Below are 14,776 nucleotides of genomic sequence, written 5' to 3'. Positions count from 1 at the left end.
CACTGCAGATGGGACTGAAATGTTTGATACTCAATAATAAAATTTCTGCCCTTGTTTGTATCTTGGATTAAATCAACCCCAACAAGTAATGCTGAGATCTGACTAAAAGTGTTGCTCAAGTGCACAGGAAATAGCTTTCTGCTAGAATTATTTACCTGACTTAGGGTGAAAATAAGGCAGCAGAGCAGGTCTGGAGTGACTGGAACACCTGGAAGAGGAACAGAGATGGACATAAAGAATTCCTTACTCTTGTTCTGGCCCCCACTGCATAGATGGATGCCACTGCTGTGTGACACCTGCATGAACAGGTACACAGCCATTCTTTCTCAGGTAGTTTTTATCCCTCTTAATTTTCACCAGTTCTGTCTTACTGTAGTTTAGAAGATTGCAGGCAGGAAGGAGGAAAAAGTGGGATTTTTTTCTCCAAGAGAAATGAGACAGTTGTTTAAGAAGTCTTAGAGGAATGAAGTAAAACTTTAAGATAAAGTCCATTGAACAGGTGTCAGGAACTTGAATGTTTATTCTAATTTTTTTACACCCGTGCATAGATTTTAAATTACAATAACAATTCACCTAATCTCTTTTTTTCTTTTCATGGAAGGCACCATATCCATGTAAAATTAGAGAGAATTAACTTTTTAGTTCAGTGAATGCTGGAGTAGTGTCATAAGTCTAAGTGGTTTTGATGTTTGACTTACACAGAGACTCAAATTCCTTTTGGGCTGGACTTTATCTTTCTTCTCCTACTTCTGTGTGAACCAGCTGCCCTTAAACTGCACTTGCACTGATCAAGGCCCTTGGTCTGTCCCATAGGGAAGGAGGTGGCAGATGGGGATGAATACAATGTATGGTTTCCTGTTTATGTTTATGTTTCTTGTTCTCAGGCATGTAGGCCCAAAGCTGCAAACCAGTGAATAAATCAGGGAATTCTTTAAACAGGGTTTAAAAGCTGCATGAAAAGAGGGAAACTGCTCTGAGTACTGTCATTGTTCCTGCCTCCATTTGCAATCTAATACCTAGTACTTAAATCTGTCTTAATTAAAGATGTTTCCATCGAGATAGAGAATGGCTTCATCTGTATTTCCGTTAATCACAGCATCATTAACTATTATAAAGATGTTTGCCTCAAACATATTAGCGGGGTGGGTTTTTTTGTTCTGGAGGGGATTGTTTCCCCCACCCATAGTGAGCAAACCACTAAATGTGGAAGAATTAACATCTGGAAAAGTTATTTGGGATCAACTGTTACCTCTTTTAAAAACTTTTAAGCCTTTTACATGCTGTCAAGGGACCAAGAATCAGGAAGAAGTTTGATAAACAAACACGGCCAGTGGAAAAAGCAAACAAACTAAAATAAATAAACAAAATGGATAGATTTTTAATTAGAGCTATTATGACATGCTGCATAAAGTAGGCCATAGGGCTTCTCCTGAAATAACTCCTTTCTCTTGGTAATTAGCTAAAACTGATTTATTTGGCAATTGTATATTTCTGTATTCAGTCTTATTTTAGCAATTGTTTGAATTAATAGAGAATCAACCATATAATTTATCACAATTTTTTCATTCTTACCTTATCTATTAAAAATACAGATTTTATCCATCATCTACATGAAATTAGCTACAACTTTCATTCATTAAGCCTTGTCATTAAGGAAATGTCTTAAAAAGGATTGCAAGAGGCTTTCTGCTCCATCCTTCCTCTTCTTGGCAGAAGCAAACCCCAGAAGTTTTCCTTGCCTCAGGGCAGGATTGACTCTATCTAAAGCATTCTTAACTAGAGTTTGTCTAAACTCTTCTTGAAAGACAAAAATTATTCTGTGATGTATAATCTCCCCAGTAAATCTATGCCAGTACTTTACTTATCTACAGAAAGCTTTTTCCTGAGGCCCAACTGAAGCTCTCTTTCAGGAGTATAAGCTTCTTACTGCTTGTCCTATCCACAATGAAGAAGGAAAACAGATTAGTTCCTTTTTTCTCTTCCAGGTGTCTCTTGCAGTTAAAGACCATGTGCCTGCTCTTCCCTCCACAGTGATCACATCTCATGTGCTAGAGTCAGATTTCCTGTACTGCAAATATTTACCACGTTCTTAATTCCGTAATCATGATTATGGTCTTCTTGGGAATCTTTCCATATTTCCAATATATAGCAAACCAGCAGAGTTGATTCTATTATGCATAAAATAATATGAATCCATTTTTATTGTTTTATATATTTATATATATATACATTATATATATGCACACATATATTTATTGATAATTAGCCTTTTGAATTACAATAAGATACTTAAATTGACTACATTAGCCAAAGAGACCAAGTTCCCTTTTCTATACAGAAGGTTTGTCTTCACTGGGTGTAAGTAAAATCTAGTATTCAGAGAACTGGATTCAAAAATTCCTTCAGAAGAGGGATGTAGTCTTCTATTTTGTCTCAGGACAATCATGAAAAGAAACAGGATCCAAGTTCTTATGAATTATTTCTTTGATGATGTTGCAGGTCTGAAATATGTTTCTTCCCACACAGTGTAAAAAAAGCTTACACCAAGTTGCCATCAAGTTTTGAGAAGTGAAGGCTACGTTTTTCTCTAAAAGCACCGTGCAGGTGGGTTTACAGTGGCTCAGAAATTCCATAAATATCTGCCATGCTTATTAAACAGGCCCAGCCTCCAGCCCTTAATGTTTTTGTCATTCAACTTTAGTCATACCAAGATGTGCTACATTTTCGCTTTATGGTCCTACATGAGCTGGCAGAGGACTGACACATCTTTGGGAAGAGCTATTTCTAAGGTGAGATAAACCTTATCTGATACTTTAAATAGTACTGTAAGAGGTGAAGGAGGGAGAGAGGAGGCTTTGGAAGTTCCTTCTTTAGACTGCTCTCCATTTGTGAAGGTAAGTGCAGAAGTTCTTGCAAGATTGTGGTCACGATCAAGGATTAGATTGAAGTCAGGGTCACAGAAGGAGCAGGAAGAGCAGAAAAAGAAGGTGTTTGAAACTATTTGAATAAAGTAGGAGTATTTTTGAGGAAGAATTCACGTAAAGAAAGATGTGAAGCATAGAAAGGAAAATGAAGTGTCTGTTCTGAATCAAGAACAAGGATAGATGTGATATTTGGAAGTTGCTATGGAAAAGAGCACTTGGATCATCCACAGAAATTGGTATCTCTGTAACACCTCCAGAAAGAGCTATAAACATATTTCTTCTAACTTCCCCATGATACCTCAAAGAGATCAGCTTACCTCAGGCCATCAAATATTTTCCCTCCCTGTATAACCCATGACCAATTTCAAACCAGCAGCTCAGTGTACTAACGTGTCGGAAGCTTAAAAGCTGCCTGAGAGGAGATCATGAGAAATCAATGGCAGCTCAAGTTCCTGAAGTAGCAGGAGATTTTTTTAGATGAAAACTCACAAGTGAAACGTATCTTTTGCTGTGAACATCCCATTTCAGGGTCAGATCCTGACTGTCACATTTTCTGCTCACTGTTTCATCTCTTCCTACAGCTGAACCTTTCATCTAAACTTCCCTCTTAGGGACAGGCCTTATCTCCCAGCCTGCGTAGTTTGAAATGGACTAATTTCCTCCTTTTATGTCTATCTTCACCTTGACAATATTTATAGACTAACACCATGTTGCTCCCCAGTTTTTACTCTTCCAGGTTCCATAAATTTATCTCTCTCACCTTTATGTCTTATGATTTTTTAGTTTTTACTTTGGTTTTGTTTCCCGATTGTGTATTTCCCTACATTTCTTCTGTTAGTTCTGAGCATCTGCTTTTTCATTCTTTAACCCAATTTGTTACAAGTAATGAATATTATATAGTTCTCAGTTATGAAGTTTCCTGAAATCTCTGTGCTGAGAGCTTCTTACAGCTCCTTTACAGTTCATGTGTCCATATTCGTGCCATGAAGTTTTACAAAAAGGTATATAAATACAAGTTATTAGGATCTTTGCAAAGGAAGCCATCAAATATTTCATCTGTATTACACAGAAAACTGCAACCATTATCTAATAGTCTCTTCCAGCTTTAAAGTCAGTGAAAGGTATCAAATCCCTTGTATGAAAACTCCCATAGTGAATTTAACAGTTTAGATATAATTTTTAAGCTTCAAAGGTTGTGACAGGAAAGATTGGTCTTCCTCTTGCTTGTTTAATGATGTGTGAGAAGTTGATGAATTCTGGTAGTGAACCAGTTGATGATGCCACTTTAAGGTCTTAAACATTTAGCTCAAAAAGTAATATTCCATTTTTATAATGTTGTTTACCCCTGACTGAAATCTGACTGTCAGACGGAGAAAAATTGCTTTGATACAAGAATTGAGAGGTTTTTCCAAACGAGTAAAGAAAACTTTAATAAGAAGAAATTTAATATTGAGCAAGTATGTAATTAGCATTACATCTAAAAGTTTTAATTTAAAAAATATTCTTCACAAACTTAATAAATTTGAAACAGGAAGCCTCTAAACTCTTATTTATGAGATACATTTTAATCTCAACCTGAGATTGAAACTATGTGAGTTAGACTACAATTTTATGTTTCTTTTGTTTTCTGTGACACCTGACTGGCTGTGAACAACCTGAGTGTTTACATTAAAAGATTGTCTCTCTGCTAATAAAGATGATTGCTTAATGATAAATGCTGAGATCTGAAATACATGAAGCACCACCTCACAAGGGCAATGCAAAAATGCCATCAGAAATGTCCTGTCCTATGTGAGGAACAGTCCAGCAGGTCCCACACAAAAAATCAATTATAATACCCATAAAACCAATTTCTAGATTTTGTGTGTACATCAACAGATTCAAATGAATTTTATAGTATAATGCAGAGACTATAGTGGAGATGTGAAAAAGCAGTGTATGGCAGACTTGGGTTCTCCTGTCATACTTCATGTCAGGAATCTTTGAGAGATGTCTGTGTCCTTTTACCTGTGACCTTTACAGTACTGGGAGTTAATTTATTAGAGCCAGGAAGTGCTGCTACCACTATTTGTTCATCTAGATCCAAGAATATTTAACTAGAACAAATAATAGTCAAGAAATTAAAATCGTAGAATAATAGAGTCATGGAGAGGTTTGGGCTGGAAGAGACCTTAAAGATCTTCTCATTCCAATCCTCTGCCATGGTCAGGGACACTTTTCATTGGACCAGGTTGCTCCAAGCCCTGTCCAACCTGGCCTTGGGCACTTCCAGGGATCCAGGGGCAGCCACAGCTTCTCTGAGCACCCTGTGCCAGGGACTCACCATCCTCACAGAGAAGAATTTATCTTAAGAACTTCATTTACAGTCTTTCAAGAAGTGCTTCAAGTGTGCTATGCAGAAAAATCAGCTCAGGTCATTGCCCAAGAACTCAATAACATATTTTGTGGTTTATCTGGGGCCCCTTTGTCTGTGTAAGGAATTCCCAATATTAGTATTGATGAGAGCAGCACAGCACTGTGGAGTATAAGGCAAACACTGAGGGTCTGGTTGAATACAAATAACAAATAACCATGATTATTTGATTAAACCAGTCCTTTGTTTATGGGATTTAGTTTTATTTGTGTGGTAAATTCTGATAGATGGCCTGTCAGCTTGTTAAGGTTACTTTTGTAACTTTATTTTAGCCATAATGTATTCTGTTCTAGGAGTTTAGAATATGATTGAGAACTTCAAAGTGTAAAACCCTTGGAAGACAGTGAAGGGTGAAAGCACATGGAAAGGTGAAAATTGGTTCATGGATGAAGCCATGGACTCAGGAGACCTGGTGCCTTTCTAGTTCTGGCACACTTCATTGTGACTTTCAGGATGACACTTGTCTGTGCATCAGTGCCCACCTGCAAATGGAAATAATAATCCTCACATCAGTCAAATCCTTCTTCCTTTCCCTTCCACATTACAAAAATCATTAGAGAAGGACAATATTTGAAGATGTGTTTGTACCTTACTCATCACAGAGAGTCCTTCAAACGCTTTTGTAATGTGAGTGCAAATGGATAAATACATCCACCTCATCTTTCTGGGAGGGATCTTAATTACAACCTTTTTCAGAAACCTCTCTGTTTTTCATTGGTGTGAGTACAATCAGGCTTTAAGGACAGGAAAAGAGAAAGAAAATAAGGGCACTTTAGAAACAGCCATTGAAAACCATAAGTGGTGTTAGAGGAAGGGAGCTTTACTTAGGAAACTTAAGTGAAAAGAAGCTTTCTGACAAGAAAAGGACTTTAACAGGATACTTTGGTTCTTTTTTCTCTTTTTGGTAGCACTTTTTCTTAAGAGTTTAATTACCAGGTTGATTAGAAGGAAGGAATTTGTGTTCATAAATGGCACTTATAAAAATAATCTTTTTCATCTTGGTCTCTGAATGAAAGATGGTCTCTGATGCCAGCTTAACTATAAGCAATTGAATAAAAGAGCAAAATATACTACCTGGTAATGGAATCATTATGGTCTACAGAACACACATATAAAATCAGCTGAAATGTATTTCTTCTGCTCAACAAAACCAAAGTTTTTATTACTTTGCATCTACAGAGGAATATTTTTATTAATTATGAAAATGGCATATTAATACTCTGTAGAGCATTGTTATAACCAATGTTCAGGAGTCAGCAATTATGTGTAGCTGTTCTTTTGCAATGTGCATTCTCCTGCAAGGGACTCTGTAAGAGTTTCAGTCTTTAAAGGAGCTTTCAGTATTCAAATTGAGAAAGTCCTCTCTGCATCAGATGGGATGCACTTACTGCTGAGAATTACACACCATTCTTTTGCACTAAACAGAAGCAGCAGGTTAGGAAGCAGCAGAGCAGCTGATGGGAGGAACACTGGTGCCTCTTACCCTGAACACGTACAGTACCTCCAGCAGTCTTGGAACCAACTCTGATTTTGTGAGGTAACATTGACACAACTAGAGCAGCCAGGATCATTGCAAATCCATGAAAGTTGGAGAAAACAGAATCATATAGGTATTTCTGTATCCGTACATTGTTATATTTATACTCAGCTTAAGGCAGAGAAAAACACATTCCTTTTTCTCTCTGCTGTGCAACTCATACCTACTGTTTCTTTAAATGACTGTGTGACATAGTGACATCTATGAAAATCACCAAATCAGAGTCCAAAACCTAGTTTGGATTGATAAACTGACTTACATTTTTCCTTATGTTCGATGCTTTCTCATTGCCTTGCTGTTTTCTTTCACTAAGTGGGTTTTGTGAGTAAGTGTTTTCCCCTGTTGGGAGCAATGTGATATTGTTAGAGCCCTTGATCTGTTTTGTCTTCAGCCTCACATTTCTCTGCTTTCTGATTGCCTGGTTTTGTGTGCACTGCTGGGTCTTCTCTCATCATTGCCTGTCTTGGATATTGTCTTATTCTCCAGATTTCTTCATCTTCCTCATCCCCCTTCTCATATTCAAACAGTGTCTGTAATGTTATTCAGTTAATATCCTGTTCCCCACTGTGCCTGAATTTCCACCTCTTAGGAAAACTATGGCTCCCTTCTGCAGGCAACCACTGGTTTCATGTCCACAAAAGCTAAATTCAGCTTTCAGCAGAATACAGATCCTTTCTGCTGCTGCTGTGGGGCAGCTGCTGTAATATCACCTTACATATCAGAACCTACCTGAATCTGTCCAGTGGTGGGCATGCAACAGACATTTTTATTTCATTCTTTGGAAGTGTCCCCAGGCAATTCTACCAGCTGGAGCAGGACAAGAATAAGAATATGGACTTTCCAGAGAGTGTCCTTCTTCTCCTTTCACTTATGAGTCTCTGCTGCCTCTCTTGCACAGCTGTTTCCCAGCCAGTGGGTTGCTGAGATGAAGAATCACAGTGGTGGCTCATGAGGAGTAGCAGTTTAGAGAACATATGGGTGGGAGAGACAGTATTGTGATTCAGAATGTGAAAAAAACACAGAAATTAAATGTCTTTTTTTTGCTTAGCTCTTAGAAATGCCTATTCCAAGATACCTCTGCATACCAACAGGATTTGGAAAAGAGGCAGCAGCAGTGTGAGATTAAGGGCCAACAAGGGAAGCTGAACATGCACAAGACAGTGGGGTGCTGCAAGAGTTGGCCTGTGTGGAAGCTCTCCCTCCTCCATGAAGAAAACAGCAGTCAGAGGAGAAAATATCAATGTTGCACCCGCTTCACTCAAACCGTGAAGAAAGAAATGTGAACATGAAGAAGGTGATTGAAAAGAGTAAATACCATTTCCAAGGACAGCTCAGGCTTGTTTATCCTGATCTCCTTGTGTGACTGGAAATATGAACAAAGATTTCCATGCCATGTTTGTATGCATATGTTTTATCACTGTATTTGTAATCCTGTACAGCTCAGATGATTGTGAAGTCACATGTTGGAAAATCAATTGTGAAAGATGAATTAAGGTTGCCTTTGAAGGCTTGTTTCCTTTGGTGAATTTATTTTGCTTTTTGTTGCCTTAGACCTGGCTGGATTTTGGACCTGTATGTTTAGCCTTTGCTAAAAAGTTTGTCAAAGTGTACCTGATGGAAACAGTGACCAACAGCTGAATGGGATAAGATATTAATGAAGCAGGAGGAACGGGAGAGGGAGAGAATAAAACAAATGTCTTTATGGGATATCAGGTGTTTCTGCGACCATGGAATACACCTTTGTGGACGTCCCAGAAAAATTACAGATGTAACACTGCTACAGAATTGTACTGATCAATGAATGTAGGAGAAGTCAGAGGCGTCATATATTCAGTTTTGTGCCGAGGGGTGTCAGCCTCTGTAGAGACGAGTGAGTGACTTTCCATCTGTCCAAGCATGCACTGGCTCACTTTCCTGTGGGCTCCCTGTGGTGCCCCATAGACACAAAGGTGCCATGAGAAAATTTAATTCAAAGTGCCCAAGGTAATACAGAATGTGTGTTGCAGTTGAGCAGCCAAGTTTTCTTCTGTGTGACAGCAGAGCTGCTGTGGAGCTTGACAGCATGGGGTCGTTCTAGGCATGAAGGTGGCTGAGTGGATTTTGGACACAACGTAAGATGTTACAGTCAATATCCATAATCTTCTTGGGATAGAATGTGTAGAAAACCGTTTTGTCTGCTGTTTCTGGGTTTAATTTTGAAGAAAACTAGCTGGTTTTCCAAGGAAATTAGCATGTACCCAGCCAGGTACATCAGGATCAGGAGACCAGAACTCAAGAATAAAATGCAAAGTTCCCCACTCACAGCTGATGCACAGCTCTGAGCATACCTTTTGGAGGAAAACAGATTTGAACTTTGCTCATTTTTTCTATTACATGTAGAAAACACTGCTAATAAAAATTATTTGTCTCAAATTTATTTCCTGAGATCAGCAAATCACCAGAACTCTTCAGTTATTACAGGATGAGTTCAGATTTTTTTTTTTATTTGGGCAAAAAGCACAATGAAATTCTCTTTAATTTTTTACAAAAAAGTATTCATAGAATCAAAGAATGATTTGTGTTGGAAGGGAGTAGAATATCATTTACCTGCAGGACCCCTTATTACAGCACAACCAGGTATTCTCAGTTTTGCCACAGAAGTCGTGCCCTTGTCAAGTCCTCTAAAAGCAGAATGCCATATGTTGTCATGGCAATATCCAGAAGCGTGGCTGAATGAAGGAATACAAATCTGGATGTTCATGCAAGACTGAGTTACACATTGTTGCTGAGTTAAATCAGTTGCTAATTTAGCAAGGGAAGTGCAATAGGTGGGATCCTGCTCTGCGTGTTGTGAATTATGGATTGACACTTCCCAGAGTTTCACCCCTGCCCATGTTTGTGTTTAATTGGAATTCCCCACAGGTGTGACTGCAGTCAGTGTAGCCTGTGGGACCATGCTGAAGTGCCAAATTTAATTATGGCTTAATGTGACCGTGTTATAAGTTTCTACATCTGTCAGACAACTTGCTTCCTTCCTTACTGCTTCTGCTGTTCTTAAAGCTTTTTAAATTGTCTTTGCTTTGCCGCAGAATATGTTCAGAATTTTTATATCCCTAACAGAGAAAAGAGGTAGCATTTCATTAAAATCAGCAGTGCAATGGCCTATATTGAGTCAGTAGCACTTACTATTTAGATAATAATTTAAGAGACTTTGCTGTAGTTTATGAAGGAAATATTTATCAGAATCCTTAATTAATGACTGATGAAAATGATGTGCCCAAGGCTCATAACACTTGTTCATAATATGAAAAAAAGAAGCCTCATTTAATTTTGCTTCAACCAGAGTCGCTGGTCCCTGGGATGTACTGCATGTAATCTAATTATTTTAAACCTTGCTTTATAGTGCAGTGCACTTTACTAAAAACTACAGCCATATTCATTAATGAATACCAGGTTTTCTTATTCTCTCTTTGTCAGAGTATCATCCCCAATTCATTACAAATGTACTTACAAGAGTTTTCCTTGTACAGTTTGTTACTATTGTATTGACACCCTGTAGTATCACCACATTACAGTAAAACAGTATCAAATATCATCTGGTGATAAGGATTCTTCCATTTCTTTGTTCATCACAGTCCTGTCCAACAGATGTCATATAATCATTCACTTTATACAAGTTTTCCATGTGCAAGTCAGGTTCCAAACTCATAAAAAAGCAATCTGGGCTCTTTTTATAATGTTGCCAGAGATGGGATTATTTGGATTGATAGGGTGGATTTATTCCATTCTAAAATAAATATATGAAGTATGTAGCTCTATAATTTCATGGCTGAAGCTTGATCCAAATAATTCTATGTGTTCACTTTGATATTTTAATCACGTATCTGTGGATGTGTTAATAGCATTAACAGCATAGCAAACTAAGAGAGTGCAACAGGCCATTAAGAGGAATCTCATGCTGATATCAAACTGGGTGAACTTCTCTCAGGAAAAGCATATATTTTTCCCTGAAATATAGAAAGAGACTGAAAATACAGCTAAAAGAAAATATTTCAGGTGGTCAGAGGGGAACACTACTGTGAGTGTCTAGAATGAAAAGGGAGACTCTGGAGTAAGGAAATAATATGAAATATTTTCTCACTGTTTTTACATGATTTATTGCATCCTAAGGGTCTTATATAAAACTTTATGCACAGATGTCATTTCACTTTCACTCCTATTTAAAATTTCTACAGATATTTTTTTTTTTCTCCCCACAATTTTGTCCAAGGCAGAATTACTGGATTTGTACATTTTCTGGGATTTCTGGACGTCCTTCCCATCAGACACTGTGATCGGAGTGAGGGAAATCTGGAAATTGTTGATTTAGTTGCTACAAATGCAGCCCAAAAGAAAGAGATCATCTCCAAACATTCCCTGTCAAAGTTTAGCTAAAGTGGAAGTACTGCAGGATTTTGAACTAACCTTGGTGCTTCCCAGGTGGGAACTGGAAAAAGCAGATCTGTTCTAGGTCCAGGCTGACATGTCCTCCCTTTTTTGTGCTCCTGCAGGAGGCAAGATGAATTTGTGTCAGAGTAAACTCCTTTCATCTGTCCATTAGAGATCACCTCCCCAGGCCCCTCCTCCAGCATAAAAAAATGTTCTTCATACAATCTTATTAATGGAGAGATTAATAATACCCTGGGAACTCCTGGAAACTGTCTGCCCCAACCCTCCCACTATAGGTCTCTCAGAATCCTCTGCCATGAGAAAATCCTTGGATATCTGATCAGATGTGCAATGTCTCTGTCCACCTTAAAATTTCACCAATACCTCCTTTCTTTTTTTCTCTGTATTTTTGTTTGTTTGTTTTATTTTATTTTGTTTTGTTCTTGGTGGAGATATCTGTTTGTTTCTTTTGGGGCTTGGGGTTTTGTTTCTCTGGGGGTTTTTTTGGTTTCTGCCCCTTTGTTTTTTATTAGAACTATTGGGTTTGATTATATCTTCTATAACTAAACAGAAACAGTAATAATAACACTACTGCTAATAATAATAATAATTGTAATAATAATAATACCACTGGTATCCCTCAGGGTTTAATCTGTTAATTCCTTAAAGTTTGCATTCTCAGAGCCCTTTTCACCCTTAGTTTCTGAGTCATGAGTGTTTCTGTGTGTTGGGACTTTTGGGTCACAGTGACAGCACAGCAGTTGCCTTCACAGTCAGTGAAAATATTCCTGGCCAAAATATTTGAGGCAATCACTTTACTCACATGCAGATGATGCATCACAGGCAAACAGTCCCATTTTTGTTGGCTTTACCTCCTGTGGGCTGTTCACAGAGATAAAATATAAAGAAGTATGGACATGCAGAGACAAAAATAAATATCTTCCTCTGTTGGGTTTTGTCTGGTAGTAGTTACAGTAGGTGTAGTTTAGCTGAGGTTGGCCCAAGGCTGTGTAAGGTCTGTCTGGTTAAGCCTGAATATTTGCCTTTCTCTTAGAAGACGCTTTAGAATTGTAGAATATTTCTCTTTCTACTCACAGGCTGTGGAATTTAGCCAAGAATGGGCTTTTTTTTTTTAGCTCCTAAAACTAGCTCCTTCCTGAAAGATTATCACAGCTACACTGAGGAAGCTTACTTTGTACAAAGGGAGCAGAGACATTCAAATCCCTAGTCCTGTGCTAACCCAAGACCAGGTGGCAGGGACAACATGGATGTGCTGAACTGCTCTGAAATCTCTGTATTTGCAGCTTTCACCAGATTAAGCAAAGGGATTTAGTGCCAGAGCCAGCGAGTTGTTAATGTAGCTCACAGATGTCAGGCCTAACTTGCCTGTTGCAGCCACGCACTTGGTGAAATTGTCTGTTTGAGCATTGGGAAGCTGGGGTATTTCTCTGTCAGAAATGTATTCTTTGATACTTTGCATTTCACCTGACAACAGTGTGTGTTCTGCATGCGTGAGGGCTCCTTTGGAAACTTCCTTCTTGCATGATATGTGATATTCTGCTGGGAGTGTAGGGCAAGCTTTTTTTGCCAGAAAAATGTTCTGATCCTGTTGGTTTCTCTGGGTCGGGATTGAAGGCACTTCAGACAGCAGTTCATGGTTGGACTCAGGTGTTTATTATTTCTTATCAGTAAAACAGCCTCACAACCATGAGTTTGGCAGCTTTTCCTTAGCAAGGCACAAAATTGTTCACTATTTCTTGTTACAATGTCTTTTAAGACTAAACTATCCAATTAAGAACTGTCACCTAGATTATTTCCCCTTTTAACCCAATAACTGATCCCAAAGAGCCCCAATGTGGAATTTTCTGCTCAATTACAAAATGCCACCCAAACCCATGAAGAAGAAGGAAGAAGAAGCATGAAGAAGAAAGCCAGGATGACACCCTGTGCCCTCCCTCTTGCTTCCATCCACAACACACTAAAAATCCCAAAACCTAAATTTGTCACCAAGTGATACAGCTACACCACTCTCTATAATCTGTTTCACACTTTTGTGGATTCTGGTCTATCTTGATATCTAGGAAACTTTCTCCATGAATGAGGGTCAAAGTCAGTGCTCCCCTGGGGTCAGGACACCACAGAGCAGACAGAGAAATATCTCCAGTGCCCTGGGTTCCCACATGATCCAAGTGGTACTTCTGATTTATATCACAGGTCCAAACTTCTCCTGCTTAGAGTGTGTTGGATGAAGGAATTAATGTGCATTTTCACTTCCCTGCCCAAAATGTCTTGGCTGGTATATAGAAGGCATTTCCACCCCATTCCAGCTCCACTCCCATTTTAAATGCAACAGTAGTGCACACAGTAGCAGTGTAGCTACTTTTTCAGAAATCTTAATGGTTCTGCAGATCCACTAGAGTCCCCAAGTAACAAGTGAACACCAATAGAGCAAAAGTAGGTGGGAGTACCTTGGACTACATTTGAAATTAAGATTAATTTTTCAAGACATATCCTGTTGATGATAGTTCCTACTGTGAAAAATGCTGTTCTATTGGTAAATTGACTTTGCTTGTTAATACTTTTGGTATATTAATCACCTTTGTTATTAAAAACATTGTTTTCTCTCATTGTACCTTTTAGTTAAAATGAGAATTTAAATGGGAACTATATTCAAATTAAAAGTAAAAATGTTTAATCCTTGGACAAAGTGCCAAGGTAAAGGCAGATCCTCTATATCCTGATAGTATTTATGTCCAGGATACCTAGATATAAAAACCATTAAATATATATATATAATGAATCAGGACACCAGGTTTCATTGTGTTCAGGAATATATTTTAGACACACAAGTGTTTTCTCATTGAGTTCAAAAGTGACACAAGGGTGAAACACAAGTGTTGGTAACATATAAGTCATCAAAGTAAATTTTAAAACTATTTCTTATGGCCTGTATATCCCAAGAACTACCATGGCACAAGAACTACTGACAGTATTTGTATACCCATTCCAAAAACATTCATACAGAATTATGTGGTTATAAATTCTAAATAAAAGATTCTGGTCTCTAGTTGGATTTTTTGTTTGGTTTTTTTTTTTCATAACTCAACTTCATGATCTGATTCTTCATCACTCCCCACAGAGCTTCCTTTTGTAACAAAGTGTTAAAAAATAATTATGATATATATTTAAAATGTGTTTTAATATTTATCTGATCACATACTGTTGTTAGTACTCATCACACATAATGACATATTTCCACAGTTCAGCATCCTACTCAAGAATGTGTTGATTTTGAAACACTTCCAGTATCCCAAAACAGATGAGAATGAAGTTGGATTTCATGCAGAATCAGGATCATAATCATGTTTACATTAAATGAAGTTATGCTTTCACCTCTTCTGCTGCACAGGCATTAATCGTCCATGAAATCTTTCCCTTTCCCTCAGAATGTGATTTTGTGTAAGTGCCTTGCATCAATTCATGCTCTCGCTGCTT

The sequence above is a fragment of the Passer montanus genome, unplaced genomic scaffold (genome assembly GCF_014805655.1).
Source record: "Passer montanus isolate IOZ18808 unplaced genomic scaffold, ASM1480565v1 scaffold51, whole genome shotgun sequence".
Classification (NCBI taxonomy): domain Eukaryota; kingdom Metazoa; phylum Chordata; class Aves; order Passeriformes; family Passeridae; genus Passer; species Passer montanus.
Note: the sequence above shows the minus strand (reverse complement) of the source record.